General features: G+C 39.6%; 1 non-coding gene and 1 pseudogene across 1 annotated transcript; both read right to left on the reverse strand.

Moving 5' to 3' along the window:
- Positions 1-376: 376 nt before the first annotated feature.
- On the reverse strand, positions 377-1497 carry LOC132494732 (transmembrane protein 216-like; annotated as a pseudogene).
- Positions 1498-5229: 3732 nt separating this feature from the next.
- Positions 5230-5301, reverse strand: TRNAE-UUC (transfer RNA glutamic acid (anticodon UUC)). Its single transcript has one exon. It is a non-coding gene; the product is annotated as a tRNA-Glu (tRNA).
- Between the last annotated feature and the right edge of the window lie 11082 nt (positions 5302-16383).

Below are 16383 nucleotides of genomic sequence, written 5' to 3' on the forward strand. Positions count from 1 at the left end.
ACACAGGGAGTGTGTGGCTCAGGTCCTGCTGGAAGCCCAAGGAGCCTACACGGTCCACACAAGATGCTCTGGCCACGATGATCAAAGAGGAAAACTTGAGGTCAGAAGGAATTGGCTCTGAGAAGGGCCAGGATGGCGACAGCTTCGCCGCTCCCTATACTGGAGTGCAGAAGAGTCTCTTGGGTTGATGATCCTGGTTTAGAAGATTGTGCCCAGTGGCCTTATGCTTGGTTTGCTCCCCAAGGTGTCTGTGCTGAGGAAAAGCTGCAACCTTTCCCAGGACAACTTGACCCACCATTTCTCACTGGTATGGCTAAAGTACCAGAGGTATGTGTGGTCTCAGCCTGTGAGGACTGCTGGCTGAAATTTTTGTACTTCAAATCCTGTCCATACTGGAGAAAGCAGCCAGGGTGAGCACCTCAAGCAGCAGCTCTGAGTCACAGAAGAAGAGCAAGATGCTGTTCATGATGGCTTCCAGGCAGAGCACGTAGGTCTGCAGCAGCAGGTAATAGGAGTCCATCATGGCAGATGGGAAGGTCAAGGCCACACTAATACCAAGTGGCATCTTTCATTGGCAGAGGTTTCCCTTCGTACCAAAAAATAGTCAAATTACTTCAATTCCAAGATAAAGGAAGAGTATCTCCACATCCAGTACTAGATTGGCTGCTGGATGTGGTAGCAGGAGACCTGCCAATACAAAAGTCAGAGCTTTATACAGAAATATGAAGAGTTCCAGCAGGAAATAGGTAGCATAATACCACCCATTCAGAAAGAACAGGATTTCCAGGGGTGTGGAGGACAACCATTTACCTCCAGAATCTCACCTCACAGTGACGTCTTCAGTCCTCCTCCTTCTTATTTTGACCCTCTTATATACTGTATTTGGTGTCTCCGCCCAAACTGGGTTGAGAAATTGATTTGCAAACCAGGTTCCCACTTCTCCATTCTTTGGTCATTGAATAAAGCTTGTGCTGTTCCAGCCTCAGTATCGTTTCGTTATTGGCTGCACAAATCTATTGGAAAAAGAAACTTCCTGGCAGAGACAAGGGGTCTCAGCCCAGGCTAGGACCCAGGCTCAGGTCCGGTCAATTGGATTACATTTTTAGCATAATTATCACCATTTCCTCACCTCACATTCAACTTTTCAACTCACTGCAATCTGGCCTCAGCCTTCAGTGTGCCATAGAAACTGATCCCACCAGAGTCACCAGTGACCTCCCTGTCCCCAAATCCAAAGAACACATTTTAACTCTCAGCTGCCCTTGCTTCTCAGTAGCTCTCAATATTATTGACCCCTTCCTCTTTCATAATCATTTTTGGAGGAGGGGAACTGGGCATTCTGGTTTTCCTTCTGTACCTGTGACTGTTCCTTCTCTGTTTTCATTACTGACTATTGATTCCTAATCTCTACCAACTTGACAATGGTGGGGTTCCCTAGAGTTCTATCCCAGGACATCTTCCTTTCTCACACTTGACTTTCTCCTTACAAGGTCTCATCGCATTTTCTATTTAGATCTGTGTGCTGCTAACACCTGAATCTGAAAACAGGAGGGAAGAGGACAGGGCACAACCTTTAGAAGAATGATATAGCCCAAGGACACAACACAAACGGATTAGAACTAAACAGGTCCAAGATGGCAGACAAGACAACTTCCACTAGACCCTGATCCTCAGTATATGGTCATCATAACACATCAGCAAGCTAAATGACACACCCACAGGCGCCATGGCAGTTCCAAGGCTGACCATAAAGGTCAAAAGGTGGATGATAGCCGAATTTCTGGAAATCCCCTCCCCTTCCCCAAAATAGCTGGAATACTCCTTCCACTCATTAGCCTATGAAGTTACCCACCCCTAAAAAGCTGACAACTCCATACCTTGGTGCCTTTCTCACCTTCTGAGACAGCCCACACTCTGTCTGTGGAGTGTGTTTCTCTCTAAATGAATCACTTCTTACCTATCACTTTGTCTCTCACTGAATTCTTTTTGTGATGAGACATCCAGAACCTGAGCTTCATTAAGTCCTGAGACCAGATGTGTGATCTCAGTTAAAAGACTGTGGGTTCTAGTCCCAATCTGAGTTATATGGTGTCAAATCTATGTGAACAACCACAGTCTTTCTTTTGAGCTCCTCATATGTAAGTGCTTTCTTAATAGCTCCTCTTGAATATTTTGTAAGTGCCTCAAACTCAAAATATCCTGAAATGAACACATGAACTTTCCTCCAAATCTGCTGCTTCTCTGATGTTCTTCTCTACCTTGGCAAATGGCAATACCATCGATCCTCTTGTTTAAGCCAGAAACCTTGACTCTTCCCTCTCACACCCCTAATCAATGAGCTCACACTTCCTGCCACACTGGGTCAGGCTGCCATCACCATTTTACTAAAATGGTATAAAAGCTTCCCCATGGGCTTCCCTGGTGGCGCAGTTGTTGAGAGTCTGCCTGCCGATGCAGGGGACACGGGTTCGTGCCCCGGTCTGGGAAGATCCCACATGCGGCGGAGCGGCTGGGCCCGTGAGCCATGGCCGCTGAGCCTGCGCTTCCGGAGCCTGTGCTCCGCAATGGGAGAGGCCACAACAGTGAGAGGCCCGCGTACCGCAAAAAAAAAAAAAAAAAAAGCTTCCCCATGGGTCTCTCCCCATCCAGTCTTATCTCCTCAATCTGGCCTCCCCATTTCAGGCAGAACAACCTTTTAAAAAATGCACATCCGATCATGTGACTTTCCTATTTAAAATACTTTAAACACTTCTTATTGTCCAATAGGCAACCTCTCCAGCTTCCAACCCCTCTGTCCTACTCTTTCTCCCCTCCGGCTACACTGGAATCTTCTCAGTCGTTTGAATTGAGCAGGCTCCTGACCACTGAGGGGGTCCATACAAATGATGCTTCTTTCACTTGGAATGCTTAGCCGCACTCCTTCTGGCTAATTACCTGATTACCTCCCATTATCACTTCTTCTTGGAAGCCTTCCCTGACCCCCCAACCCCCGCTAGGTTAGATCCACCTGTTTCACATTCCTGTAAGACCTGGTACTTAGCACACTTGTAATTGTCTACTTTTATGTCATTACTTGTTTCATGTTTATCTTCCCAGATAGATTACAAGCTTCGTGAGGGTGAGGCTTGTACGTGCTTTGCCCGTATTGGTGGCAACAGCAGCACCTAGAGAAGGAACTAGCTCATTGCAGATGCTAAATCCGCATTTCTTCTTCTAATGACCAGCTTACACATAGCTAATAGTAGTTTCTTTACCTTAGCATCTAAAACTGAAACTGAGGAACTTCCCTGGCTGTTTAGTAGTTAAGACGCCATGCTTCCAATGCAGGGGGCTCGGGTTCGAGCCCTGGTCGGGGAGCTACGATCCACGCTGGTGGATGTCTGACAGCTCCTCAGCTCGCCGGGGGTGCAAAGCGGGGGCCTAGAAAACTGAAGACCAGTACTTGAATCTTTTCGTCAATGGTGCTGACGGCATGATCAGACGTGTTCCCACCCACGCCCCTCATTTAGAGGCGCTAATGCCACCTAGTGGACAGAGTTCGTGTGCCGTCTTGGATCCTCCACTTCTTAATGTTTATTGCTAACACAGCTCCATGTTCTTGTGGGTTTTAGGAACTTGTTAATAGATTATGTTAATAGTTATGCAATGATATACTTAGGCACCATGCTATGCTCCTCAGGGATGAACACTTTGTCTTTCTTTAATTGCATTTAACTTTTATTGAGTCTACATTGAAGTTTGATAAATGCAAATAGAAAAAACTTCTTTGGTCATTGTCATTCAGTGCTTTTTCCTTTTTCATAACAAGAAAGGCAAAATTTATATCCGGGAAGACTCAAATACTGCACCTCAGTGTCTGTATTTTAAAATGGTAATAATAGTAGCATTTACCTCAGAGGATTATGGTGAAATCACATAAATTAATCTGTATACAATGATAAAAAAGTACCCAGCACACAATAAACATTCAGTAAGTGTTACCTATTATTTATACTGTTCCACAGGGAAATTGGATACTTTTCTAGAGTATTAAAACAAAGATAAACATTTCAATTTCTGGCATGCTCCAGAGTCATTCCTTTTGAAAACAAAGATGGCATAATTGAGCAGCTTAACTATTACAACTAGGCATAAAATTATGGATTAAAGTTTTCATTCATTCTATAATGCTTTCCTGAGTCTCTGCTATATGCAGAAATGCTGGAAAGCAATGGTGAGGGACACAAGTCGCTGACCCCAAAGAATGCAGAGTCTAGGGACAGAATTAGTGTGTTGACCAAGCAAATAACCTGAGAGTGATATGTGCTGTCAGGAGAGTGCAGGGGCCCTGTGAGCAGATAGTGGAGGCAACTAATGCAGTTTTTTTAAATTGAAGTATAATTGACATACATTATTATATTAGTTTCAGGTGTACCACATAGTGAATTGATATTTTTGTACACTATAAAATAATCACCATGATAAGTTTTGTTACCAGTTGTCACCATACAAAGTTATTACAATATTATTGACTATATTCCCTGCCATACATTACATCCCCATGACTTATTTTGTAACTGAAAGTTTGTACCTTTTAATCCTTTTCCCCTATTTCACCCATCCCCTCACTCCCCTCCCCCTTTCTGGCAACCACCAGATTGTTCATTGTATCTATGAGTCTGTTTCTCTTTTGATATCTTTTTTCATTTGTTTTGTTTCTTAGATTCTACATATAAGTGAAATCATGCAATACTTGTCTTTCTCCATCTGACTTATTTCACTTCATGTAATATCCTCTAGGTCCATCCATGTTGTAGCCAATGGCAAGCTTTCATTCTTATTTTACTGCTGAGTAATATTCCATTGTGAGATATATAAATGTAGCCATCTATCTTTTTTAGCCATTCATCTATTGGTGGACACATATGTTGCTTCTGTATCTTGGCTATTGCAAATCATGCTGCAATGAACATTGGGGTGCATATATCTTTGGGAATTAGTGTTTTCATTTTCTTTGGATAAATACCTGGAAGTGGAATGCTAGTTTGTATCACTGTTCCATTTTTAATTTTTTGAGGAAACTTCATACTGTTTTCCATAGTAGTAGTACCAATTTACATTCTCAACAACAGTGCACGACAGTTCTCTTTTCTCCATGTTCATTCTCACCAACACTTATCATTAGGTTTTTTCATTTTGGTTTTTTTTTTTTTTTTTTTTGACTATGCCACACGGCCTGTGGGATCTTAGTTCCCTGACCAGGGATTGAACCTGGGCCACGGCAGTGAAAGTGCCGAGTCCTAACCACTGGACCACCAGGGAATTCCCTATTTGTTGTCTTTTTGACAATAGCCATTCTGACAGGTGTGAACTGATATCTCACTTTTTGATGTGCATTTCCCTGATGGTGATGTTGAACATCTTTTTATATGCCTGTTGTTCATCTGTATGTCTTCTTTGCAAAAATGTCTACTCAGGTCCTCTGCCCATTTTTTAATCAAATTATTTGTTCTTTTGATATTGAATTGTATGAATTCCTTATATATTTTGGATACTAGCCCCTTATCAGTCATATCATCTGCAATTATCTTCTCCCATTCGGTAGGTTGTCTTTTGTTTTGTTGATGCTTTCCCTCACTGTGCAAAAGCTTTTCAGTATAGTCCTATTTGTTTATTTTTGCTTTTGTTTCCCTTGCCTGAGGAGACAGATCCAGAAAAATACTCCTAAGACTGATATCAAAGAGCATACTGTCTATATTTTCTCCCAGGAAAATATGTGGTTTCAGGTCTTACATTTAAGTCTTTAATCCATTTTGAGTTTATTTTGGTATTGGTGTAAAACAGTGGTCTAGTTTCATTCTTTTGTATGTAGCTGTCCAGTTTTCCCAACACCATTTATTGAAGAAACTCTCATTTCATCATTGTTTATTCTTGCCTCCTTTGTCATAGATTAATTGACTATATAAACATGGGTTTATTTCTGGGTTTTCTATTCTGTTCCATTGATCCATGTGTCTGTTTTTGTGCCAGTATTACACTATTTTGATTACTATAGTTTTGTGATATACTTTGAAATCAGGGGGTGTGATGCCTCCAGCTTTGTTTTTCTTTCTCAAGATTGCTTTGGCTATTTGGGGTCTTTTGTGGTCCGACACAAATTTTAGAATTATTTTGTTCTAGTTCTGTGATGCCATGGGTATTTTGATAAGGATTATATTGAATCTGTAGATTGTTTTGGGCGGTATGGAAATTTTAACAATATTCTTTCAATCCATGAGCACAGGATATCTTTCCATGTATTTGTGTCACCAAATGAATTCAGTAAAGTTACAAGATATAAAATATACAGAAATTTGTTGTGTTTCAATACACTAATAACAAACTATCAAAAAGAGAAATTAAGAAGACAATCCTAATGCAGTTTTATGGGAAAGGCTGGTAAGAGATGAGGTTGGAGTTGGAGAGATGGACTTTGTCTCTGGCAACCCCATGGATGCTCATTCCCCTCCTGGAGGCATCCTCCTCTTCTAGATAACTTCCTTTACCATCTTAAAACTCTTCTCTGTCTTTTCAGGTAACTGCCAACAAATCCATGTTAATATGTGAACAATCACATTTTAAGCTGTTACCTAGGAACATGCTTCTTCCAAGGGGTATATGCATTTTAAGGAAGAACTCTAGATCATCTCACAGTTTGTGCCCCAGACGAAAAGATCACCAAATGTCCTTTTTGACCTTAAGATTCTTAAACTTAGTTCAACAACACAATCTATAGGATGGTGGCCAAATAATCATTAGGGAAAAAAAATTAACAGTGAACTTTAGTAAGCAACACCATTTCGTGTTCTCATAGATGTGAAAGTATTTTGAAAGAAGAACAAAGCGCTATGCAAATGTAGGATATTATTCCCCTCTCCGTATGCGTACTCGCTCCTTCATGCCATGGGTATTGAAAGATTCAATTTGGGACTGTGTTTCTGGCCCTGGGTCTAGATATCATGGTCATAACAGCTGTCATATAAATAAGCTGCATAAACCAGGGTTGCTTGTATGAGATAAATACTGCCTGACTTTCTGAAAAGATCTGTCTGGATTAAACATTGGGTTGAAAGACTTTAATTATATCTGTGTTACTCTTCAATACCAAATAATATCACAGTTCATCAACAACCTTTTGTTCTTCCAATTTAAACATAAAATTGTATTTTGTCATTTTTGTCAGCTTATCTATCTGCTTCCTATCTGCTTCTGTCCTTCCCCTCCCCACCATCAATCACCAGGAGGTAAAAAATAAAAATAAAGCAAAATTTTCCTATTCAAAGAACAAGACTCCAGAGTAGAAGTATATAGTCAAATAAAATTAATGGCTGGGTGAACAGTGATGCAGAAGGACTGTGTCAACCCATCAAGGTGGCCACAAAATCCTGAATGTTATAGCCTGTTAGGATTAAGTCACAGGTCCTCATCTAGTATCAGAGAGTAGATCTTAAGATCTTACCTCCTCAAATCCCCAAACCACCAAATCCCTCTCTGCACTAGGCTTCCCACCTCACATTTGTCAGAATTTCCACTGGGGAAGACAGAGCAACAGAGTTACTCCCCTCAGGGTCCCCATTCACGCTGTCCCTCCTTTCCCCAGTCTGTTCAATTAGTTTGGAGATAAATAGCATCTCCTCCTCAGAATAAGATAGGGGACCTGTTATAACCTATCTGAGACCTTCCCAAGTTTCCAGTCCATTAGGAAAGTAATACAGTATTAACAGGGTGCCTAGTACTGAGCTTTTGCATAATAGGCACTAAATAAATATTAGTTTAATTGAACTGAATAGTCTAAGAGGCCACAGCCAAACAGAGGCATGAGGAACCACGAGGGCCTGTTTGGATTCTACCGCTGATGGACATGGCTAATTTATCCAAGACGTTTTGTCTCCTGATAACTGGCTTTCCTAGACTGTCAAATAGTTTGTTGAGCAACCAGTCTGGTTCAAACTAAGGAAAATGTTCAACTAAATGACTAAAAAGGTGGGAGGGGGTATTGACTCTCCAAAGAGTACTTAAACTGACAATCACTGTATTTCACCTCTATTTTCACAAGTGGTCACTTTGTATTTTCTTAAAGACTCCTGCTGTGTGGTTGTTTTCTGATCCACTGTGTTGAACCAGTTTCCAAGTCTAGTTGGTGTAGCATGAGTGGTCTCCTGGCTGGAGAATGTTTCTTCCAAACCACTCTGCTTTGTTCACATTGCTCAATCCAGGTCAGCATGAGGGCCTGGGGGAGTACCCAGGCTCCCCTTCTAGTGAGTGGCTGTTTCCAGCCAACCACAAATTACAAGTTAATTGCTCTAGTCTCAATAAAACTGGCTAATTCAACCTCTTATTTTAAAGTTAAAAATCTTAGTGTAGACAGCCTTAAATTAACTACAATTTGTAAATATTGCCCAAATTGTTGGGTCTTTCCAAAGTCATTCTGAAAACAATAGTGATGTTGTACAAATTACAAAAAGATGACATTTTTGTTTTAAAAAATATGGGGAAAATCTGAGTGTGGTGAATTAAAAAAGGAAATTCAAGACACTATGGCCTGGAGGGAAGGACTTGTTTTGGAGTTAAAAAAAAAACAAGATCTGAAGATTGGTTCATCTGCCTAGTAGGATTGTAAAGTACCACACCTTAAATCATTCAAAAGTACCTGGCTTTTATTTACTTATCTTTAAAAGTCACAGAATAGACCTTCTAGGAGGGAGACATATGGGTTTGTTTTTCCCTATTCCCTGGAAACCACAGGGAACCACCATCACATCAAGGGTCAAAATTCAAACTATTTATATCAATAAACTAAACAAAGTGTTTTAGTATTAGAAACATCACAGAGGGCAGATTTCTAAAGAAGCTCTTACTATATATTTCTTTTAAATCGTTCCTTGGTTTCAGCAACTCTGCCTTTGAAATAGTTCATATTGATCCTCTCCTCTCCCTATTGCCCTAATCCAGGTTCTCATCAACTCTTTTCTAGATTATGACAATCACCTCTAAAGAGTCTCCCTGCTTCCAGGCTTCTTCCTGCATCAATCTTTCTTCTACAAGGATGTCACAAATCAAAATATAAAGTGCAAAACCAAACAAAGGTAAAAAACAATGAGGGCTTTCCTGGTGGCGCAGTGGTTGAGAGTCCGCCTGCCGATGCAGGGGACATGGGTTCATGCCCCGGTCTGGGAAGATCCCACATGCCGCGGAGCGGCTAGGCCCGTGAGCCATGGCCGCTGAGCCTGTGCGTCAGGAGCCTGTGCCGTGCAACGGGAGAGGCCGCAACAGTGAGAGGCCCGTGTACCACAGAAATAAATAAATAAATAAATAAAAATAGAAAAAAACAATGAATATATTTATATGTATAACTGAATCACTTTGCTGTACACCTGAAACTAACAACATTGTAAATCAGTTATACTCCAATAAAATAAAAACAAAAAACAGAACAACAAAAAAACCAAACAAAGCAGAGTGATATATTGTTTAGGGATCTATACATAGGAGGTGAAGTAATTCTTCAAAAAAACAAGGGAATAATGAACACCAAGTACAGGATAGTGGTAATCTCTTAGGAGAGGCAAGGAGATGACACAGGAAAGAAGCATACAAGTAGAGCAATGGAGCTGGAAATGTTTTAGTTCTTAAGTTGGATAAAAATGTTTTACTTCTTCTTTCAGATGATGAGTTCACAAGTATCCATTCTACTGTTCTGATTCATAATTTATATATGTGATATATATTCTTTTTAAAGTTATTAAATATTACATAATAAACTATTTTAAGTGAGGTGAGTTAGAGTCATTTAAAGGAAAGTGTTAAGTGAACATTGGTACAGATATTATGCATTATATATGGTGATAATGTGAAAGTGGTAGAAACATGAGAAACATTTAGGAAATATAGGCCTATGGGAAAAAAATCCATATTTCTTAACAGATCATAAAAAGGGCAGTCTGGCTCAAGTGTACTTTTCCAGCAATTTCCTCTCACTGCCTCCCTCCCAAATGTACCAAACAAACCATAATCTTTCATGTTTTGGGGCCCTTGCACGTGCTGTTTCCTCCTCCTGAACTCTTCACCTACCTCTCTCCGCTTGATGAATTCCTACTCATCCTGAAAGACCCAGCTTAGGTGTTACCTTCTCCAAGGTACTGAGGTACCCTACCACAGCCTCCAGGCAGAGTTATTTCCCCTTTACCTTTCCAGAGTGTTCTGTTACCCATCCTCTGTTACTGCACTCATAAATTGTAGGCTTGTTTGTTGTTTACCAATCTCTCCATCTAAATGATAAGTCCCTTGAGGCCAAAACTTACTCAGCTTCGCACCTTCAGTACCCAGGGCAGTACACAGCATCCAGAAGGTGTTACTCCATAAGTAATTGAGGACTGATCTCAAAAAAGAGCCAGAAGTACATCAGCAAGCTTTCCCCTGCTTGAGTTGCACTGTGACCTCCACCTCACTTAGACTGTCAAAGAATATAGCAATTTGAAGACTAATTCTGCAGTCAAAGGGTGGTTAAAGACAAACAAGCCAACACACCAAGGAGAGAAAAGTTTACAGAGGCAGAAAGCCACTGAACCCAGAGTGTTCTCAAAGCAGGAAGCTGCACTAGAGAGGGACTGAGAAACTGTCATTTAAACACACACCGCTACTCTCCATGGGCAGGCAAGCATACAGAAATGACTGGAACCTTTTGTCATTAGCTCACAGAAGCTTCCAGAGCTTCAAAGATTGAGGGAGACTGACAATGGGGTAGGGGATTGGCAGAGGAATATAACAGACGAAAAGGAGAAGAAACTTGGTCTTACTACCAATTCAGTGAACATCCACCCACCATGGCGACTCAGAATGAGGAGAAGTTGGCATGAGCTGTAGCCACATCAGGACCACTGACCTCTGAAGCAGGCGTTCAGAGAACAATAATGCCTGCATTATTAGACTACGATGAATAGAGCTGGGTTTAGGTAAAAACAGTAGATTAAGGGCAGCTTGTCTTGAAAGCCTTTCCATTTTCCTTCACCATTCATTCAACAATGACTTACTGAACACAATTATTTGACAGGCATGGTACAAGGTGCTATGAGATCTCAAAGATGATTAAGATTTAGTCTTTCCTTCAATGAATTCACAGCCTACAGGGGGGCAAATGTGACATCTGTACAAATAATTACAATATAATTTAGAATTAATAATTATTCTATGTGAAGTATAAACCAAGAAATGTGGAAACACAGAGGAGAGGAAGCTAAGTCTCAATTTAAAGATACTGACAAGGAAGGAATAACAAAAGGAGGTGACATATCATTTGAATATTGAAGGAGTGGAATTTTAACAGATATGGACAGAAATGAGATGTTCAAGAAAGAAGGAAAATGTGAGCATGGAGTAAATTCTGAGAATCTAGTGTACCCTTTTCATTCTGAAAGGATTAGTCCAGAAATCTTTGAGACTGTCCCAAATAACAAATACTCCTAAGGCATATAATACCTCTTTATAACACTTAAGAGAATTAGGCCACAACAGAGAAAAATAAAGGGCATATACCAGCCCCACAATTGTATACCATAGCAAAAATTATATATTGCTAAAGGATGTGAGCTTTCAGCATTGAGTGCAATAATAGATAATACAAATGTGGAATTGGTTTTTTCAACTTATTTTGAAAAGGGCCTTGGGGTTGTGGGATTGGACTAATCATAATTCATCCTTCATGATAATATTCTTCCTTGGCTAATGCATGAAAACCTTTATTTAATTGCTTGTTAGTTGGGTAGTTATTTTTAATAATGTAACAATTTCTGATTTTGGCAAAAATAAGAGGGTAACTGGTACTGGACTTATGTTCCCACTGTAAACAACTAGAAAGTTGGACAAAATATAGGGAAAAACCCCCAAGCTTTCAGATATTGGAAGACAAGCAGTTCAGTTAAGTGATCCCTGAGGAAAGGCAATCAAATAAAATGGTCCTATGCTCACTTTGGCTTTCTACATGGAGGTACTTTCCGGACCATACCACAAGGTAGAGGAACCCAGAGTATAGAAGTTGACTAATGGGTTAAGGAGACAGAAATCAGAAAGACAGCAAAATCCAGACATACAACAATGCAAAATGACAATTTCCAGCATCCATTTAAAAAATACTAGACATGAGAAGAAACAAGAAAATGTGACCTATGACCAGGAGAAAAGTTGTTGAAAACAGAATAATAATTTCTTGTCAAAAATAACATAAGCCAGAAGATAATATTTCTAACACAGTGAAAAGCAAAACATGCTTGAAAGTGCTGAAAGTAAAATGCTGTCAACATAGAATTCTATATCTACCAGAAATATCTTTCTAAAATGAAGGCTATGGCCATTACGGAGTAACGGGGACTGGGTTTGCCCTCCTGTATTAAACCACTTAAAAAAACAGGCAAAATATATGAGCCAATGATTTTTAGACAGTGAACAATAGTCAGTGCAGGACAATGACCATTGAGAAAGGCTAAACAAACCAGGTTAAGTTCTGTGATCACTCCAGAGATTCATTCCAGGCCACATTACAGGCTGGAAAAACTCACAGTCTGGTGGGATGAGACCTCAAACAGTGTGCCCAACATGAACACAAAAATAACGAGGAAAGAAATGGAAGGTATTTTAAAATCAAAATTAAACTGCTAAGACTGAAAACTATAACATATGAAATGAAAAATTACTGGATGGGATTAACTGCAGTCTAGGTACTTCAGAAGAAAGCATTAGTTAATTTGAGGACATAGAAGTATCCAAAATAAAATACACACAGAAAAAAAAGACTGAAGAAAAAATTAACAGAGTGTTAATAATCTTTGAGACAATATCAAATTACCTAAAATATATGCAATTGCAATTCCAGAAGCAGATGAGAGAAATGGGGGTGACAAAAAAATTTTTTTGAAGAAATAATGTCTGAAATTTCAGAGGGAAAAAAGAAACATCACATGAGACAAATAGAACACAGAGACCAAGATGGTAGATTTAAGTCCAACAATAACAATAATAAATATAATTGGTAAAAACACTCTAATTAAAAAGCAACACACTGTCACACTTGATAGAAAAACAACCCCCAGCTATTTTCTGTCTGCAAGAAAGGCACTTTAAATGTAAAAATATAGACAAATTAAATTTGACAGATGAAATAAGATATACCATGCCAACACCAATCAAAGGAAAGCTGGAATAGAGATATAAATATCAGATGAAGTCCATTTCAGTAAAAGGAATATTATGAGGGATAAGAAAGGAAATTTCACAATAATAAAGGAATCAATTCATTAAGTGAACATAAAAATTCTAAATGCATATGAAACTAATAAAAGGGCTTTGAATATACAATGCAAAAACTGACAGAACTAAAAGAAATAGACAAATCTATAATTTTTCAATACTGCACTCTCAATAATTAATAGAAATGACAGGCAGACACAACATCAGGGAGAACAGAGAAGATCTGAACTGCACCATTAAACAAGTTGCTCTAGTCAATGATTATAGAACAACACATATTCACTAAGCCATGAGATATCTACCTTACCATACAGAAATTACCCATATCAAGAAAAAAAGAGAAAGAACATTACTACTGATCCTACAGACATTAAAATGATAATAAAAGAATATTATGAATAATTTTATGCAAATACATTTCAAAACTAAAATGAAATAGGAACATTCGTTGAAAGACACAACAACCAAAGCTCACTTAAGAATAAGTAGATAACCTGAATGGCCCTATATCTAATTAAAAATTGAATTTGTAGTTAAGGATGTTCTCACAAAGAAAATTCTAAGCCCAGATGACTTCTCTGGTGAATTTTACAAAGATTACGGAAGAAATAATGCCAATTCTACACAAACTCTTCCAGAAATTCCAGATATGAAAATTCTTTCCAACTCATTCCATAAAGTTATAAGATAAAAAAAGAAAAAAGACCAATATTCCTCAAGAAACAAATGCAAAAAAATTTTAAATATTAGCAAAACAAATCCAACCATAGTTCAACTATATATAAAAAGGATAACATGTCATGAATAAGTGGAGTTTATCCCAGGCCAAAGGAACAATACAAATGGAAAAGTATATATCCTACACCACAAACAAAAATCATCTCAAGATGAATTAAGGGTTTAAATACAAAAAAGAAAACTTTAAAATTCATGGTAGAAAATAAAAGAAAATGATTTAGACCTTCAAATAGGGAAAGATTTCTTGTATAAGACGTTTTCTTAAAAAGCATCTGCTACAGGGCCTCCCTGGTGGCGCAGTGGTTGAGAGTCCGCCTGCCGATGCAGGCGACACGGGTTCGTGCCCCGATCCCGGAGGATCCCACATGCCGCGGAGCGGCTGGGCCCGCGAGCCATGGCCGCGGAGCCTGTGTGTCCGGAGCCTGTGCTCCGCAACGGGAGAGGCCACAGCAGTGAGAGGCCCGCGTACAGCAAAAAAAAAAAAAAAAAAAAAAAAAGCATCTGCTACAAACATTGATAAATTATATTAAAATTAGTATATTTTGTTCATCAAAAGATATCTTCAAGAAAATGAAGAGTAAAGTAAAATGCAGATAAAATATTTGCAACACACATATAATTAGTCTTAAAAATATAAAAAGAGTTTCTACCAATCAATAAGAAAAAACACATAAAATTAGAAAAAATAACAAAAGAAACCTTAAAATATTTGCCAGGAGCAGAAACACATACAGCCAGTAAACATATGAGGAAATGTTCAGTATCATTAGTAAATAAAACCCAACTCACACTCACTAAGCCATGAGACAGTTTATTATCTTACACAACAAGAAGGTCATGTGTAGTGTGGGCCTCAGGCAGGCCACACACAAGTTCAACTTCCCTTCTCTGTGCTCTCCAGGTGCCTCCCTCCTCCTTACTTCTACTCCATCCTTCCCATAAGAAAAGATACTCTTTCTTCCACATGATTCTTTTCAGGAGTAAGAAAATCTTTTTTCCCTTTATATCTTATTGGCCAGGATTGAGGCATTTGCTCCTTCCTGATCAAATTGCTAGAAGGGGAGTGAGAGTACCATGCTTGGTTTAGACTCACGACTCAAGGAGTTGTGGAGTCAACAGCACATCCCCTGCACAAGGGACTGCAAAGAGTTATATATGGCTGTAGCATAGCACAAACAGAATGAGGTAGTGAATGGCAATAGTTGAGGCACTGGAAGCTAAAGGAGAGAGAGACTGTTTCCAGAAGGACCGTGGTCCAAAGTGTCAAACACTACAGAGAGGTTACTTGAAGGAACTTGTCAAAGTGCCCATTGAAATTACTTTCGGGAGATTACTGGGGCTCTGAGAGGGTAGTTTTAGTCATGATGGGTGAAGTAAGGTTTTAGAGGCTTGAAGACTAAGTGAGAGATGAAGATGGAAGGATCACAAGTGTAGATATTCTTCCAAGAAGTTAGATGGCAAACGGGGAGAGACAAGGGGTTGACAGCAACACCCTGGTTACCAAGTGCTCTCAGAGAGGAATCACTCAACCTGGGCTGGTCCTAGTTAATAATATGGTATTGCATATTTGAACACCGGTAAGAGTAAATCTTAAAAGTTCTCATCACAAGGAAAAAATTTGTAACTATGTATGGTGACGAATGTTAACTAGACTAATTGTGGTGATCATTTTGCAATGTATACAAATGTTGAATCATTACGTTGTATACCTGAAACAAACATAATGCTATGTGTCGATTACATCTTAAGTTTAAGCTTCTTTTAAAATATAGAAAATAAATTTTAAAAGAAAGGAAGATAGAAAAAGACCCCGAAACAACGGACCTCAGGGCAAGAGACCCCTGGAGCCAAGCGGGGCCACAATCTCTTGCTTGACACCATCCTTCCCCCGCCCCACCCCCACCCCCCATTATGGTCCTGCCTGGCTCTGTGACAGCAGAGGTATCCACAGCTTCTAGAACGGAGCCTGGGAGGTACTCGGTGATGACTGTTAACTACTTTCTTGGCTTAAAAGTGATTATGGAGACAGAGGGGCTTTCCTATTCCTGTCTGCATGGTCCGGTGCTCATTCGTGGACCAGGTCCAGTTCTGAGAGCCACAGCTGAGAAGAGAAGCAGGGCATGTGGCCAGGGCACACAAAGGAGACCATGATTAAAGGGTTGGAAAAGAGAGCCTGTGAGGCAGGTTTTAAGGAGCTGGATTTTTTCCTGGAAAAAAAAGAGGCTAGAGGATGACTCAACTGTCATCTTAAGTGTCTGAGGGGTAATTATGATGGGAGTGATACCCCTCTCCATCCCAAACCCATCCGAGGAGCCATATTTATCCTGTGGCAGGAGGAAGGCAGCCGAACAATACGGAACATTTCACTTTAGTAAAAACTGACGTTCA

The sequence above is a fragment of the Mesoplodon densirostris genome, chromosome 8, assembly GCF_025265405.1.
Source record: "Mesoplodon densirostris isolate mMesDen1 chromosome 8, mMesDen1 primary haplotype, whole genome shotgun sequence".
Classification (NCBI taxonomy): domain Eukaryota; kingdom Metazoa; phylum Chordata; class Mammalia; order Artiodactyla; family Ziphiidae; genus Mesoplodon; species Mesoplodon densirostris.